The sequence below is a fragment of the Adiantum capillus-veneris genome, chromosome 4 (genome assembly GCF_014529385.1).
Source record: "Adiantum capillus-veneris isolate H3 chromosome 4, ASM1452938v2, whole genome shotgun sequence".
Taxonomy (NCBI): domain Eukaryota; kingdom Viridiplantae; phylum Streptophyta; class Polypodiopsida; order Polypodiales; family Pteridaceae; genus Adiantum; species Adiantum capillus-veneris.
The window spans coordinates 21,742,225-21,757,350 of NC_140934.1; the positions used below are offsets into that span (position 1 = coordinate 21,742,225).

The following is a 15,126-nucleotide window of genomic DNA, read 5'->3' on the forward strand; positions in this document are numbered from 1 at the left end:
GCTCATGCCGATTGCTTTTGAGAGGGCCTGAAGATCATACCATTGATCTGATATCTGGAAGCACGCCACCGAATCGGCCACCTTATCGTGTGAGCCGAGTACAGAATGAAAAGATTATGAACTCAGTGAAAGACCTCTTGGAAAAGGGTCTTGTCCAGCCTAGTACTTCACCGTATTGCTCTCCAGTGTTGTTGGTTTTGAAGAAAGACGGATCTTGGAGAATGTGCATCGATTATAGCACTCTCAACGAAATCACCATCAAGAACAGATTTCCGATTCCTGGGATCGATGATATACTCGACAGGTTACAGGGATCCTCGTGCTTTAGCAGGATTGACTTGAAGAGTGGATATCATGAGATCAGGATAGCGCCAAGAGATGTCTACAAGACAGCTTTTCGGACGACTTTTGGATTATTTGAGTTTTTGGTGATGCCTTTTGGCTTAACCAATGCTCCTGCGACATTTAATCGGATGATGGATAGGATTTTTCGAGAGTACAGGCTATTTGTTGGCACTTTCTTTGACGACATCATTGTTTTCTCCAAGAATGAGGCAGAACACAGAGATCATCTGCTTCAAGTCTTTCAGGCATTACGAGATCACACATTAGTGATTAATGCTACGAAAAGTGAATTTTTTCTACCAGAGATACATTTTTTGGGACACATTGTGTCAACAGCAGGAGTGCAAATGAACCCGGCCAAGATAGAGACTATCCGTGATTGGCCCGATTTGAGGAATGTCCATGAAGCTAAAGCTTCTTGGGACTGTGTTCGTACTACAGGCGGTTCATACGAAAGTTTGCAGAGGTTGCTTCCCCTTTGCATACCTTGACACAGAAAGGAGTACCTTTTTCGTGGGGACCCACAGAGGTGACTGCCTTTCAGACATTGAAAGAGAAATTCACAACAGGACCAGATTTGACTTTGCCGGACTTGCAGAAGTCATTTGAAGTATTTTGTGATGCTTGTGGTCGTAGTTTGGGTACGGTCTTGATGCAAGAAGGCCATCTCATAGCTTACGAGAGCCGTTTGTTCTCTAGGCCGGAGATGACAGCACAGATCTATGGGAAAGAGCTTTTGGCGGTTATCCACGCTCTTACTCAGTGGCGGCATTACCTACTCGGAGCGGATTTTACTGTCTTTATAGACCATCAGAGTTTGCGCTACTTCTTGTCACAGAAGCAACTTTCGGAAAAGCAGATGCGGTGGGTGAACATCTTGTCACAGTTCCACTTCCAGATTGTCCATGTGCAGGGACAGAAGAATGTGGTGGCAGATGCTTTGTCTCGAAAACCGTTGGTTCTGGCTATTTCCGCGATACATCATAGGAGCTTCGAGGATATGGTCGATCAGTGTGCCACAGATACAGATTTTGCAGATATTTTCACACGGATACGAGATGGGGAGACAGTAGCTGGATACTCCCTTCGGGAAGGCTACTTGATGAAAAAGACTATGTTGTGCGTTACACAGCCGTTGAGGGAAAAGGTTATGACTGATTGCCACTGTTCACCTTTTACGGGTCACCGCGGCATTGCTACCACCATGAAAGGGGTAGAGAGAGATTTCTTTTGGCGGAGACTGAAGAAGGATGTGAAAGAGTTTGTGCGCAGTTGCTTGGTATGCCAGAAGGTCAAGTTTGACAGGCATAAGGCACAGGGATTGTTACAGCCTTTACCCATACCCACCCGCCCCTGGGAAAATATTGAAATGGATTTCATTTTTTTTAATCTCCCGAGAATACAGAATGATCACGATGATTTTCCGATTACATGGCACGCCTGAGACGATTGTCTCCGACAGAGACCCCAGATTTATGAGTTTGTTTTGGAAGGCAATTTGGGAGAACATTGGCACGCGGTTGCAGTTCTCGTCATCGTTCCACTTGCAGACTGACGGGCAATCTGAGATTGCCAATTCAGTGATTTTAGATTTATTGAAGTCTTGTATCTCGCATCAAAAGACTCAATGGGAAAAGAACTTACCTTTGGTGGAATTTGCCTACAATAACACGATACACTCTTCGACGGGGAAGACGCCATGTGAGATTGTTGAAACTGCTACGAAGGTTCCATCCTTCATGAGCACGAAAGATTAGAAATTTGAAGCGGATGAATATTCGCGAGATTTGGATACGGCTTTTGCCAAGGTTCACGAGACTTTGCAAGAGTCTCAAGAACGACAGAAAAAGGCAACGGATCGCCATCGTCGCGACTGGAAACTGAAGGAGGATGATTGCTCTTACTTTTGAGAAGGCACGCCTAAGAAAGAAAAAGGGAAAGGAGAGGCTTTTTCCAAAGCTTAGTATGTGATACTACGGACCTTTCCAGATTACTGACAAGATAAATGATGTCTCCTTCCGATTGAAACTGCCAGATGCTTGGAGGATTCACAATGCATTGCATGTGAGTCTCTTGAAACCTGTTAAGGGTGATGTGCCTTCCTTCCGATTGAAATTGCCAGATGCTTGGAGGATTCACAATGCATTGCATGTGAGTCTCTTGAAACCTGTTAAGGGTGATGTGCCTGATGATGGGGAGCCTGATGAGCAACCCAAAGTGGAAGAAAACGAGGAGATCCTTGTTCCTGAACAGATTTTGGCACATAATGATACGAAGAAAGGTAAAGTCCGAAGGCGGTTCTTGGTTAAGTTCAAGAACTTTCCTGCATTTGATGCGAAGTGGATGGAGGAGGAGGACCTAGCAGATACTCCTCGGATTGTGAAACTTTACCTCGATGTTTTGGTTTAGCGTAGTCTACTCCAAACGGAACCCAGAATTCAGCTTGGCCGGAGATCTGGTGCAGTGGGATGCACAAGAGGGGAGTCACTCCACTCCTTTGTCAACAGATGCCTCAGACGACCAGCGATTGAAGACCCTCAGATCAACGTTTTGGATGCAGCAAGTCCAGCGTTTTTGATACAGCAAGTCCAATGTTTTTGATACTGTCACAAAGTGATGACGTGGCGGATAGCAGAAACCCTAATTTCTGCCAGAAACCCTAAAATTCCTGCAAACCCTAATTTTTGCCAAAAACCCTAATTTCTAGAAATCGCGGAGGCGGATTATTATTATTAAAAAAAAAAAATTTGGAAAATGGTGAGCGACGCAAATTTCGCTTTTTCTCTACTTAAATGAGAAAGAGAGAGAGAATGCTTTTGCTTTCATGTTTTGACTCTCTGTGAGAGAGAGAGAGCAATTGCTTTTGATTTGAAGCTTTTGGGGCTCTGCTTTTGGGCATCCCTTGTAACCTTTAAATTAGTGGTGAGGGCCTCACTTCTCAGAGCATCTGGACGCAGAGTCTGAGAGTGAAACCCTAACCGCTCTCTTGTACTTTGATGATTGATTAATATAAAAAGAAATACCGAAAGGGGCGCCAGTCTTTGGGGCCAATATCTCTAGGCACGGAACTCCGTCGGGCCAGTGCAAATCTATTGTGATCTATGAATTGTTTTGAAGTGGTTATTTGGTGCTGTCGCGGTTGATTCTTGACTTGGGAGTGTCCAAGTCTGTTACAGATACAACGAAACCAACGTTTTAAAACCAGCAAAACAGCGTTTTTAAAACCAGCAAGGACAGCATTTTGCAGCAGCAGAACTCGGCATTTAGTAGCACTCAGCAAATTCCAGCAGCAGTTCAACAGATAGAGGAGCAACCAGAAGATAGTATTTCCAGCTGTCGTCGTCGCCTTTTCGTCGTCACCATCATCTACAGACTTAGGCTCACATGCATCATAGTCTCACGACTTGCATTAGTATCTTGTACCAGATTTGTGCAATCAAAAGCATAGACCTCTCTCGCCATCGAGAGAGGGGCCCGTGGAGGAGGGTTTGACAACTTGTATGGTGTCGTATTCTTCTCTCTCTATCTCTCAGTCTCAGCACCTTCATTCACAGTGTTTATCCACTTTGTTTGTGATCACTTGCACTCTCTTTAAAGGACGGAAGGCTCTCCCTTCCCTAAGTAAAAGGAACCTTGAGCACAGTTCGGAGCACTCGTCTTGAGCAAAGTTCAACATTCACTTCCGCTGCACCTTACACATTAGCACTGCACCAATACTTTTGCCACAGGCATCACACTGGACCACAAATGACTTTCTGAGATCTGGCAAAACAATTACTGGATCTGAAGTCGTCTTATCTTTCAAGAGATTAAAAGCTCGTATCTCTTTTTATGTCCATGGTGTTGATGCATAGCCTGGAAGGTAGTTCCGTGTCCATTTAGACCAACATTTAGCCTCTGAAAGGTGACTGGTTGAAAGCTTGAGGAATTGGCGTCCTAGCCACCTATTCGTGGATAGAAAAAGTTTGCCTTGGCTCCGCAACTAACTCCGCAATATACGAATGCTCCCTGCCTTGTTGAGACACATTTCGGACTTGAGCCTCAACGGGCTCTACTGGCAGAGAAAGTTGTCATGCCTGTTGTGACATTGGTGGACCTTGCAAAAACTCCATAAACCTCGGATTTTGCACCAACCGAGTAAACACAATCACAATAGCTACCAATTGTGTCTTAACTGCATCCTCGTCTAGCTGCCCAGTCATTAACCCTTGAACTTGTGGGACATTCACATCAATAAAAGGCACAAATAGTGGTGGCCGTGAACTCTCGCCAACCTCAAAACACAGGAGGAACAACCTGCTGTCTGTCCTGTGAAGAGGAACCCTCTTCTCTCGTGTCATTCGCCATGTCAGCCATAATGGAATTCCAAGTTCTTGTACTTTGTGTCTTTGCCGAAAGCTGACCAAGGTGCAATTCTTGAGGAAAAAGTGATATTGTCCTAGCAACACAACCATGAAACCAACATGTAGCCTCACTAAAGGGCGGTAAACTTTGGCTTTCACCCGTTCTATACGTTGCTCAACTTTATGACACAAAGTAACTTCACAGAATTCAACACTTAAAAGCAAATCAGGACTTGGTAGCTAAAGTGCTCCCAAGTAGACACTGACACCCTGTTGGCCCCAAAGACCAACACCCCTTTCAGTATTCCTTTTATTTCAATTAAACTTGGAGAAAAACCTGTAAACTTCTACGAGTTGTCCCACTTCTATTGGGCTGAAAATTGCCTACTCTAGCACAATTTCGATAGCATAACAACAATAAAAGGCTTCACATACAAAATCCCCATGTAATAGGTGACTTTCCGCGTGCATTAGAGCACTTTTATAAACGTGATTTTCATTGAAGAGAGTAGCAAAGACTAGATTGACGAGAGCTTATGCAGCCTTGGGAGGTTTAGAGAAGATGTGTTCGCAGGTTCAGTTTCAGGAACCTCGAACCAAGCTGTGGCTTTTTGACACTCTAGTGGCTTCAGCTTGCTCTATGGGGTTCAGATTTGGGGGCCCTCAGTGGACCACCAGAGCAGATATGGGAGCACTGATGGGTGGAGATGTATGGAGAGGCCTCTAGTCTCTATGATCTCTCAGATGATTCGGGCTAAGGCCTCAGTGCCACATGAGATTATTCGGGCTGAGCTAGCTGCCCCTCCTCTCGTAGTTGAGACCCTTACTAAATCAGATCCTTCATGCATAATTTATGGGACCTTCCCAGAGACATATGCTTGGCTAGCACTTGAGTCATCCCGACAGCTAGCACTACAAGGAGACACAGCATGTTGGTATGGGCAGATGACATCATGATTTCAGTCACCTGGCTTCAGCATGGATAGACTGCCTCCATTCCAGTACTCCTTGGATGCACCCTCCCTTTCTCTCACACTTACAGAGACCACTAGACTAATACGTCAGGATTTGATTCAACTAGATACCAGAAGCAAATGGATACAGAATGTACAAGAGTTGGGCACGAAGATGGCTTTCTATAGAGAACATCTCCTCCAACTAATAGAGGATGGATATGTGATCAAACCGGCCTATATGGACACTCATTTATCCTATGGGATACGATGTGCTATTGGTCAGATGAGCACATCATCGCATCAGCTAGAGATTGAGACTGGCAAATTTACGAGAGTACCAGCAGAAGCCAGGATATGCCAGTTATGTCATATAGAGCCAGAGACAGAGTTACATCACATTTGTCATTGTTCGGTATACTATGAAATACGTGTAACAAACTTGGGCACCCCAAGTCTAAAATCTGTCACACACGAGAGAGATTCGCTTAAAATACTTCACAACTTTAAAATCATCGTTCAATTTAGTCGACACGGCTCGGCGTAGTTCCATACCTAGAGAGATTGGCCCCAAAGACTGGCGCCCCTTTGGGTATTTATTTTATATTAATCTTTGAGCAAAGTACAACTCCAACAGGGTCCTCCGCTCTCAGACTCTACGTCCAGATGCCTGAAGAGTGAGGCCCTTAGGGCTCTTTTATTCTTACAAGGGATGCCAAAAGCAGAGCCCCAAAATCAATTAAACTCAAAAGCAAAAGTTCCAAAAGCTTCAAGCCCCAAACACTACCCAAAAAAGTAAGTAGCACAAATTATGAAAATCCGTACTGCTGCCACGTCACCATGTCAGTGCGTTTTGCGTAGATCTGTCACGTCAGCCTATCGATGCGTTTTGCAATCTGCCACGTCGTTTTGCGGGAATTTGCAAGGTGTGTGTGTGTGTGTGTTATGTCCGGGGGCCTACGACGTCACCAGTTTGTGAAATACCCCCCTCTTGTGAACTCCATTGGGCCAATGTCGAATAAATTGTGAACTCTGAACTGTTTCGAAGTGGTTATTTGGTGTTGTCGCGATAGATTCTTAACTTGGAGTGTCCAAGTCGGTTACAGTGGTATCAGAGCACGGCCGATTTCTCTTCTACGGGAAATCCGATCCCAAATTTATTTTTTCCGCGGCACCTATGGCTTCAGGCAAAGATCAGTGGACTCCCTCTGCAGCCGAGGATGCGGGAAGGGATCACAACGAAGATTCAGGCAAGGAGTATGGCCCGCCTCGGCCTACTCAGGTGGAGCGTCGAGAGATGGAGCGTCAACAATTGATCGGCGACACAACAAAGATGATGCTTAATTTTGCCAAGGACTCGAAAATGGCAAAATATATGAGCAAGACCTCTTTGGAGGAGGTGCACACGCAGTGGCAGAAAACCACAACACCACCCCCAAAACCCACTCTCAAGAAACCTTGTAAGGTGCACTGGAAAATTCCCTTGATGGATTCTGATGGATTTTGATGGAAATGCTTATAATCATGTTGTGTGCAACCGGAGGATATGCATCTACTCTACATGATTGGTCATGCACGGTCTGCGAACAGACTCACAAAACTGCCAGATCACTTCCTAATCTAGACTGACTTGACTGAATTGAACCCTGGTCATGCTGTAGCTTGTCCACGGACACACAGGGTTGGATGTGTCACGTGACATCACATGGAGTGCATTGTAAATCTTCCGAGTATCGGGCACCTTGAGTCTAAAGGAGGGCCATAATATCTCATGCTAAGCTTTGAAAAAAGCCGCTTCTTTCCTTTTCGTTTTCTTAGGCGTGCCTTCTCAAAACGTAAGAGCACCCAATCGCCTTCCTTTAATTTCAAATCTCGTCGATGTCGATCTGTTGCCTTCTTATGTTGTTCTTGAGATTTCGCTAAAGCCTCCCGAACCTTGGCAAAAGCAGTGTCCAAGTCCCTCGTGTACTGGTGGGCTTCAAAAATCTTATCTCAAGAAAGTGGCAGCTTTCCTGACCTTAGAGGCCTCTGTAAAATTCCCTCCTGCATAAGCTGTATCAAACTGCTGACAAAAGTGAGAGCCTTTGCTTTATCCTCGAAGCCGCTGAAAGTGCTAAACTTTACAACCGCACCACCTTCTTTGTAAGCTTTCGGCTTTTCCAGTGCCCCCAAATTGTCATAAGGAGTGGTCTGCAACATGGGCACTGTAGTAGGAATCATCGACACATCTTGGCCATTCAAATTTTGCGTCAAAGGTGCCATATCTGGCTGCTGTCCAGAAAAACCAGCCATGCCAAAATGACCCTGTGGCACCCCAAACTAGCCCTGGTTGCTCTAAAAACCTTGTTGCATGCCGATGCTACCATACATGGGGTTTGACATCATGCCTTGCATACCCCCAAACACTGTTTCAGGCATGTACAACTGACTTCCAAGCGCATAACCAGCCATACTCTGGGACACACATCCACCTCCGAAAGACCAAGGATGTACCGTGGGTGGTGGAAAAACTGGATGCATTGCCTGGTAACCAGTTCCCTGTCCATTCAAGACAACATGCGGGCTCTAAAAGGTGGCGGGCTGAACTGGCATAGCCCGTGGAATAGGCATCCTAACCACCTGTTCAAGGACGGGAGGAACCTGTTTTGGAGCCCTTGACTCCACAACATGCAAGTGTTCCCTATCCTATTGAGACGCATGAAGTACTTGGGCTTGAGCCACAACAAGCTTTGTTCGCGGTGTAAGTTGCCTAATTTGTTGTGGCATTGGTGGCGCTTGCAAGAACTCCATAAACCTTGGGTTCTGCACCAGTTACGAAAACACATTCACCACGGCAGCTAACTGAGTCATGAACGCATCATCCTCGAGTTGCCCAGTCATAAAGCTGAGTACTGGAGGGACATTCGCATCAACAGGAGGTACAGACAAGCGCCAATCTCGAAGACCATAGGAATTTCCTGTCTGTCCTTCAAAGAGGAACCCTCTTTCATAATACCCTTCCCTTTGTCGGCCATAGTGTAATCCCGCGTTACTGTACTCTGTGTCTTTACCCGAAAGAACCGAGGCTCACTTCTTGGGGAAAAACTGATTGATGTCCCGGCAACGGAACCTTAAAACCGACCTGTGGGGCGGTAGGCTTTGGCTTTTACCCGAAATTCTTTACTTTAGACACACACACAGAGAGAATGTGGAAAGGTAACCTGCGACGGGACTTAAACACTTAAGCACACACACGGCTAGGAAGCTAGAATGCTCTGAGCAGACGCTGACAACATGTAGGCCACAAAATTGGCGCCCCTTTTGGTATTTCTTTATTCTTTAAGAGGGTAGATTACAAAGAAGAGTCCTAGGAATTCTTTACCTGTATCAAGCTAGATACCACCTGTTTTGGCAATACTTCGACAACATAACAACCCCAAAACCTGCCCGTGTAACAGACTTGGACACTCCAAGTCAAGAATCAATCACGACAGCACCAAATAACCACTTCAACACACTTCACAGTTCACAATAGATTTGCATTGGCCCGACGGAGTTCCGTACCTAGAGATATTGGCCCCAAAGACTGGCGCTCCTTTCGGTATTTCTTTTTGTATTAATCAGTGTTCAAAGTACGAGAGTGGATCGGGTCTCACTCAGACTCTGCGTCCAGATGCTTTGCAGAGTGGGAGCCCAAACCACCTAGTTATTTGTTTACAAGGGATGCCAAAAGCAGTGCCCCAAAAGCTTTAAATCAAAAGCCTAGCAATAATAAAGCAAAGGCTCTTCTCTCTCTCTCCAGCTTAAAAAATTAAAGCAAAGAATTCTCTCTCTCATCATTGGCGTAAAAACAGCCCCAAAACTGCCGTAAAAGCAAAAGCCCAACCTCCGTGATTTCCGAGACTATCGTACGGTGCCACGTCATCACTGCTTTTCCGCAATTTCCGAGATTCAACCCTTGCTGCCCTCTTAGGGTTAGGGTTAGGGTTAGGGTTAGGGTTAGGGTTAGGGTTAAGGGCAGGGTTTAGGGTTTGCAGGTTTTAAAGTTAGGGTTTCCAAAAATTAGGGTTTCAGCAACAATTAGGGTTTCGGCTCTCGAGCAGACACATCATCACTTTGTGACATACCCCCCTCTTGAAAGCATTGTAATCACCCTCGATTACGCCTGCAAAACAGACAGAGGCCATAAACCGTCTTAGCAGACACTGATTGTTAGTACCTACAAACTAGGAACACACATCTAGCACATGTACCAATCAACACTCACATCACACGGCATCACAGGACATCACATGACATTCAACATTCATTCGGATCTTAGACCATGATTTATCGGCAATGTAGCTAGCAATCGCATCTAGATCAGCAAAACCGCGAAACGCGTTTCAGCTGGCATGAAACGCGAAACGTCCGAAACGTTTCGGTCACCGGGTGAAACGCCACCTGTGAAACGCCTTAAAAATTTTGGGGTTTTTTTTCAAAGCCTGCGGGCATTGGGCAGCGGGCGCTTTTTCGCCTGGTTATTTTTTCGTTGCGGCTGCGAATATGAGCCTTAGGCTTTAGCCTTTGAAATTTAACGCTGACGCGTCATGGGCAAGCGAGAGAGCGCAAAGGCAGAGCTACCGGCTGGGAGCTGCAGCTTCAAGCTTGCGAGGTAAGTACTAAGGAATTGCTCTCTCTCTCTCTCTCTCTCTCTCTCTCTCTCTCTCTCTCTCTCTCTCTCTCTCTCTCTCTCTCTCTCTCTCTCTCTCAACAGACAGTGTTGTCTGTTGTGTGTGAGAGAGAGAGAGAGAGAGTTATCAACTTATCATTTATAAATTGTCAATTTGTCAAGACTCACGAGTCAGTGGTCACTCGTGACTCACGTCCCGACTCCGGTCAATTTTCTCGAAGATTTTTGCGGTCAATTTTCTCACATGTGTTCACTGTTACATGTTTCAGAATTTGCAGGGCTAAGGATCTTCGATCATGGTGAGAGGACAAATCAGGCAGCCAGTAATTGAGAGGGATCCATGGGAGTCTACAGTTTTCATTTCCAAATATCACAAATCTAGCTCTCGCAGGGTTGTATGTAAGCTGTGTGGGGATGTGCTCACAGGAGGTGTGACCCGCTTGAAAGCCCGTTACGCTTGGATTGGAAGCAAAGGGAGAGATGCATGCAAATCTGTCTCCGAAGAGTTGTGGCTTTCTTTTGGGGGTGAGCGGGCGAAGTACATCAGTCTTGTCATGCCCTCTCTCGAGTCCCCAATAGGTGAAGAGGCCCTCTTAAAGAAAGTCCAAGATGAAAAAGGTAAATTGGCTGCTCAAAACCCTCCTTTGCCTATGGTGGGTGCTACTTCTAGTACTCCACAAGCCTCAACTTCAAATATCCCTACTACATCTAGTACTCCACGAGCCTCGACTCCAAATATCTCTTCCACCTGTCGTGCTCCAAATGTTACTGCTAGTGTGGAAGATAGCAATGCAGGAGATGCTACAGAAGCTAGCACTCAAGACGTGGATACTAGTCATGTTGCTCCTTCTATTAGCGCTACACAGGTAGCTCCTTCCCAACCCGAAGTGGGACAACTTGGAGTAGGTACGCATAAGAAGAGGGCTCGCACATCTGGGCGCTCTTCTACTTTGCATGATGTTTGGGCTCCTAGCTTGAAGAAGGGGGCGAAGATTGCCTAGGAGCGTTTTTTTTACCAATGCAACATTGCATTCCATGCTGCACGGACAGGGGCCTACAAAAGATTTGTGAATGTCGTCTCAATGGCTGCAGCTGCGGGAGCGCCAATTACTCCTACCGGATCTGAGGCACTTCGCACTAGCAGATTGACACGTCAAGTAGACATGGTTCATGAGCAATTGCAGGGTCATAGAGATTCTTGGGCAGTATATGGCTGCACTATCATATCGGATGGCTCGAAAGATGTGCAAAAGCGTCACTTACTCAACATCCTCGTCTGTTGTTGTACCGGCACAACATTTTTGAGAGCCATTGATGTGTCAGGAGCTGGCATACGAATCACTGGTATGTTTCTTATCCTTATTTCTTGTCTCTTGGAAATCAAAGTGAAGTGTTTCTTACAAGTTACAACTTACAAGATTCGAATCCCAAATGTGCAGGAGAGCTTATTTTTCAGCACATTCGAGATGCTATCGAGGAGGTTGGACCACAACATGTGGTGCAAGTGGTGACAGACAATGCAAGCAATTGCAAGCTTATGGGCGAAATGGTCGAAGCTGCATATCCACACATAGTATGGAGTCCTTGTGCAGCACACTCCTCCATTGATCTTATGATGGAAGATATTGGTGCACTACCATGGGTGACTACACTAGTTGATAAAGCTCTACAGCTTATCAACTTCATTCATCGAAAATCATTTGGTCTAGGGTTGTTCACTGCCCATTGCAAATGGGCTCTCAAGAAGCCGGCAAAGACCCGATTTTGCTACATCTTTATTGTCTTGTGCCGGTAAGCTTCTCAAAAATTTCCTATTCTTTGAATGCCCATTTTTTAGACTTATGTGAAGCTCAAATATACATTGTTTTATGTACAGCTTGATGAAATGCAAAGATGACTTGAGTCTATGGTGGTAGATGAAAGGTGTTAAATTGGCCAGACTCCACCACTCCTGCTGCCGTGGCGATCCTTGATGGGGTGATTTGCAACAACATGTTTTGGAGGGAGATTGATGGCCTTCAAGCAGCTCTTCAGCCGATAGTTAGCGTTTTACGCTTATGTGATAGAGAGGGATCCACCCTCGGTCTCCTCTACGAGTTCATGACAAAGTTGAGGATAGCCATACGTGATTGCACGTCATTGAGCTCAGACAAGTAAAGTTTTTGAAATATTTATCTTTCTTTCAAGTCTTAACTCTTATGGCATTACATGATTACACATATCGTAGTTCACACGTGATTATGTGAACTTGTGACATGTAGAGTAAGCATCATGCTTGACATATTTGATGTACGATGGAATTGGTTTCGCCATCCTATACATTGTGTAGCCCACATGCTACATCCGGCTTGGAGAAGTGAGACTCAGAGATCCGATCGTGTGCTTTTGACAAGATGGAATGAATATGTGGAGAGAATCTATCGAAACAATGGTCATGCGCAAAATCGACTAGAAGAGGATCTTTTGGAGTACAGAGGTAAAGATCTCTAAAGTCTATACGTATAAGGTCTTAAAGCACAATCATAAATAGAATATTCTAAAGTCTTTAGAGCTTGCAAATTGTGTCTTGATTCTTGTGAGAAATTATACATATAGGTGGCAGGGGAAATTTTTCTCGTGCAATTGCCAAAGATGTTGAAAACCAAGCACTTCCAGTTTCATGGTGGGAAAAATTTGGGGGTTTGACACCCATGTTGCAGTCTTTGGCTTTGCGGGTCCTCTCCCAAGAGGTGAGCTCATCCGGTGCGGAGAGGCTATGGAGCATAATGGGGGACATACATACAAAAGATCGAAATAGGTGAGCTTCTCAATGAGAATTTAGCTTTGGTCATACGTTCATTGCAGTGACTAGTTTATGCATTTTGCCTAACTTGGGGTGTCTTAACTTTTTTGTAGGCTCAATACTCCCCAGCTTCATAGGTTGGCATTTGTTAATGCCAATCTTCGGGTATTGGAGAAGGCGGGTGGATTGGATAGTGTTGGCCCTGTCAGTTGGCTACCAAAGCAAGTGGATCATCGACAGATTGTAGTTGAGGCAGCCGACATCTCACATCTCCAACCACATACACCTAAGGACGATGTGTATGATTTCATCCGTGAGGACATGATGACGTTCTCACGACAGACTCGTTCGACTACACGTCGCCGGCGTGGGGAGTCCACGGTTGCTACTACTAGTGCTCGTCCTGAGAGAGCTAGTGTTGCAGAGCTTACTTCTACTACTAGGCGACTTACTCAGACTCCTTCAGAGTGTGAGAGTGATGAGGGGAGTCAGTCAGATGGATCTCAATAGTCTCTTTTTGAGTCTAGAGGAGCGACTCACTAGCGCTCAGATTTGCATATTTTGTCATGCTAATCTATCATTTTGTCATGGGACAGCTTTTTTTGTGTTTGCCGTATGGGTTTTGACACCATCACTACAGTCTTGACTCTTTACAGTCTTGTGCTATGTAGTCTGTCGAGTCTAGACAAGATTATGGTTTGGATTTCATCTTATTTACATGGAGATTTGACTTATGTGCTTGACATTCTATGTGCATTGTGTTCAAACTTCACTATCTAATCCATTGTTTTGTTTAGTTCTACTAGTAATGTTCGATGAATCAGAAATCTTGAGACTTGAATGTGCAAGTAGTTACTAGTTGTAACTTGTAACTTTGTAAGTTGTAATTTCTTATCGCTTTGAGGTTTACATTTTGCTCACTTTCAGTTTGTTACAGTTTAAATTATGCAACGGTCTATATCTTGGAAAGTAGAGGTAATGTAATCGATATTGATCACATTATCATATATGATGATATCTCCCTCTCTCAAGCATCTAGATTCTAGATTTGGCACAAATGTGTGCAAATGTGTATTGCATTGTGCACACCTATTATGTATATATATAATACTATATATATATATACCCAAAATTGGCATTTCGGTCATACGTTTCACCGAGGCTCCTCTCCAGGGTGAAACGTTTCGGGGTGAAACGCCACGTTTCGGGGTGAAACGTTTCGCGGTTACGTTGATCTAGATCCAATCGAGACCTCATCGATGTCCGATTTACTAACCCCTATTGCAACCATGTCTATTCGAGATCAATCATACCAAAATGGTGCAGTCATTTCGTCTATCAGTTCCTGCACTTAAAAGAAGTCAAGAACAAATCAGTATCATAATTAGGAATTCCATTTCATAAAGTCATACTATCAACTTTCAGTATCCCTGAAGCTCAAAGAGACATCAATGACTCTAGTATCAAAATCAAGGCATCTGTTGACAAAGGAGCGGAGTAACTCCCCTCTTGTGCATATCCCACTGCACCAGATCTCCGGCCAAGCTGAATTTTGGGTTCCATTTGGTGTAGACTATGCTAAACCAAAAGCCTCGAGGTAAAGTTTCACAATTTGAGGAGTATCTGCTAGGTCCTCCTCCTCCATCCACTTCGCATCCAATGCAGGATAGTTCTTGAACTTAACCAAGAACCGCCTTCGGACTTTACCTTTATTCTTCGTATCCTTATGTGCCAAAATCTGTTCAGGAACAAGGATCTCCTCGTTTTCTTCCACTTCGGGTTGCTCATCAGGCTCCCTATCATCAGGCACATCACCTTTAAAAGGTTTCAAGAGACTCACATGAAATGCATTGTGAATCCTCCAAGTATCAGGCAGTTTCAGTCAGAAGGAGACATCATTTATCTTTTCAAAGATCTCAAAAGGTCTGTAGTATCGCATACGAAGCTTTGGAAAAAGCCTCTCCTTTCCCTTTTTCTTTCTCGGGCATGCCTTCTTAAAACGTAAGAGCACCCAATCATCCTCCTTCAATTTCAAGTCGCGACAATGGCGAT

The 15,126-nt window shown here is 44.8% G+C and overlaps 1 protein-coding gene and 1 pseudogene across 1 annotated transcript in view; one reads left to right on the plus strand and one right to left on the minus strand.

The window, feature by feature from the left end:
• Window positions 1-15,126, minus strand: part of LOC147458849 (F-box only protein 6-like) — a 41,418-nt gene that overhangs the window by 11,441 nt on the left and 14,851 nt on the right. The gene's annotated exons all lie outside the window — the stretch shown is intronic.
• Window positions 10,902-13,584, plus strand: LOC147458850 (uncharacterized; annotated as a pseudogene).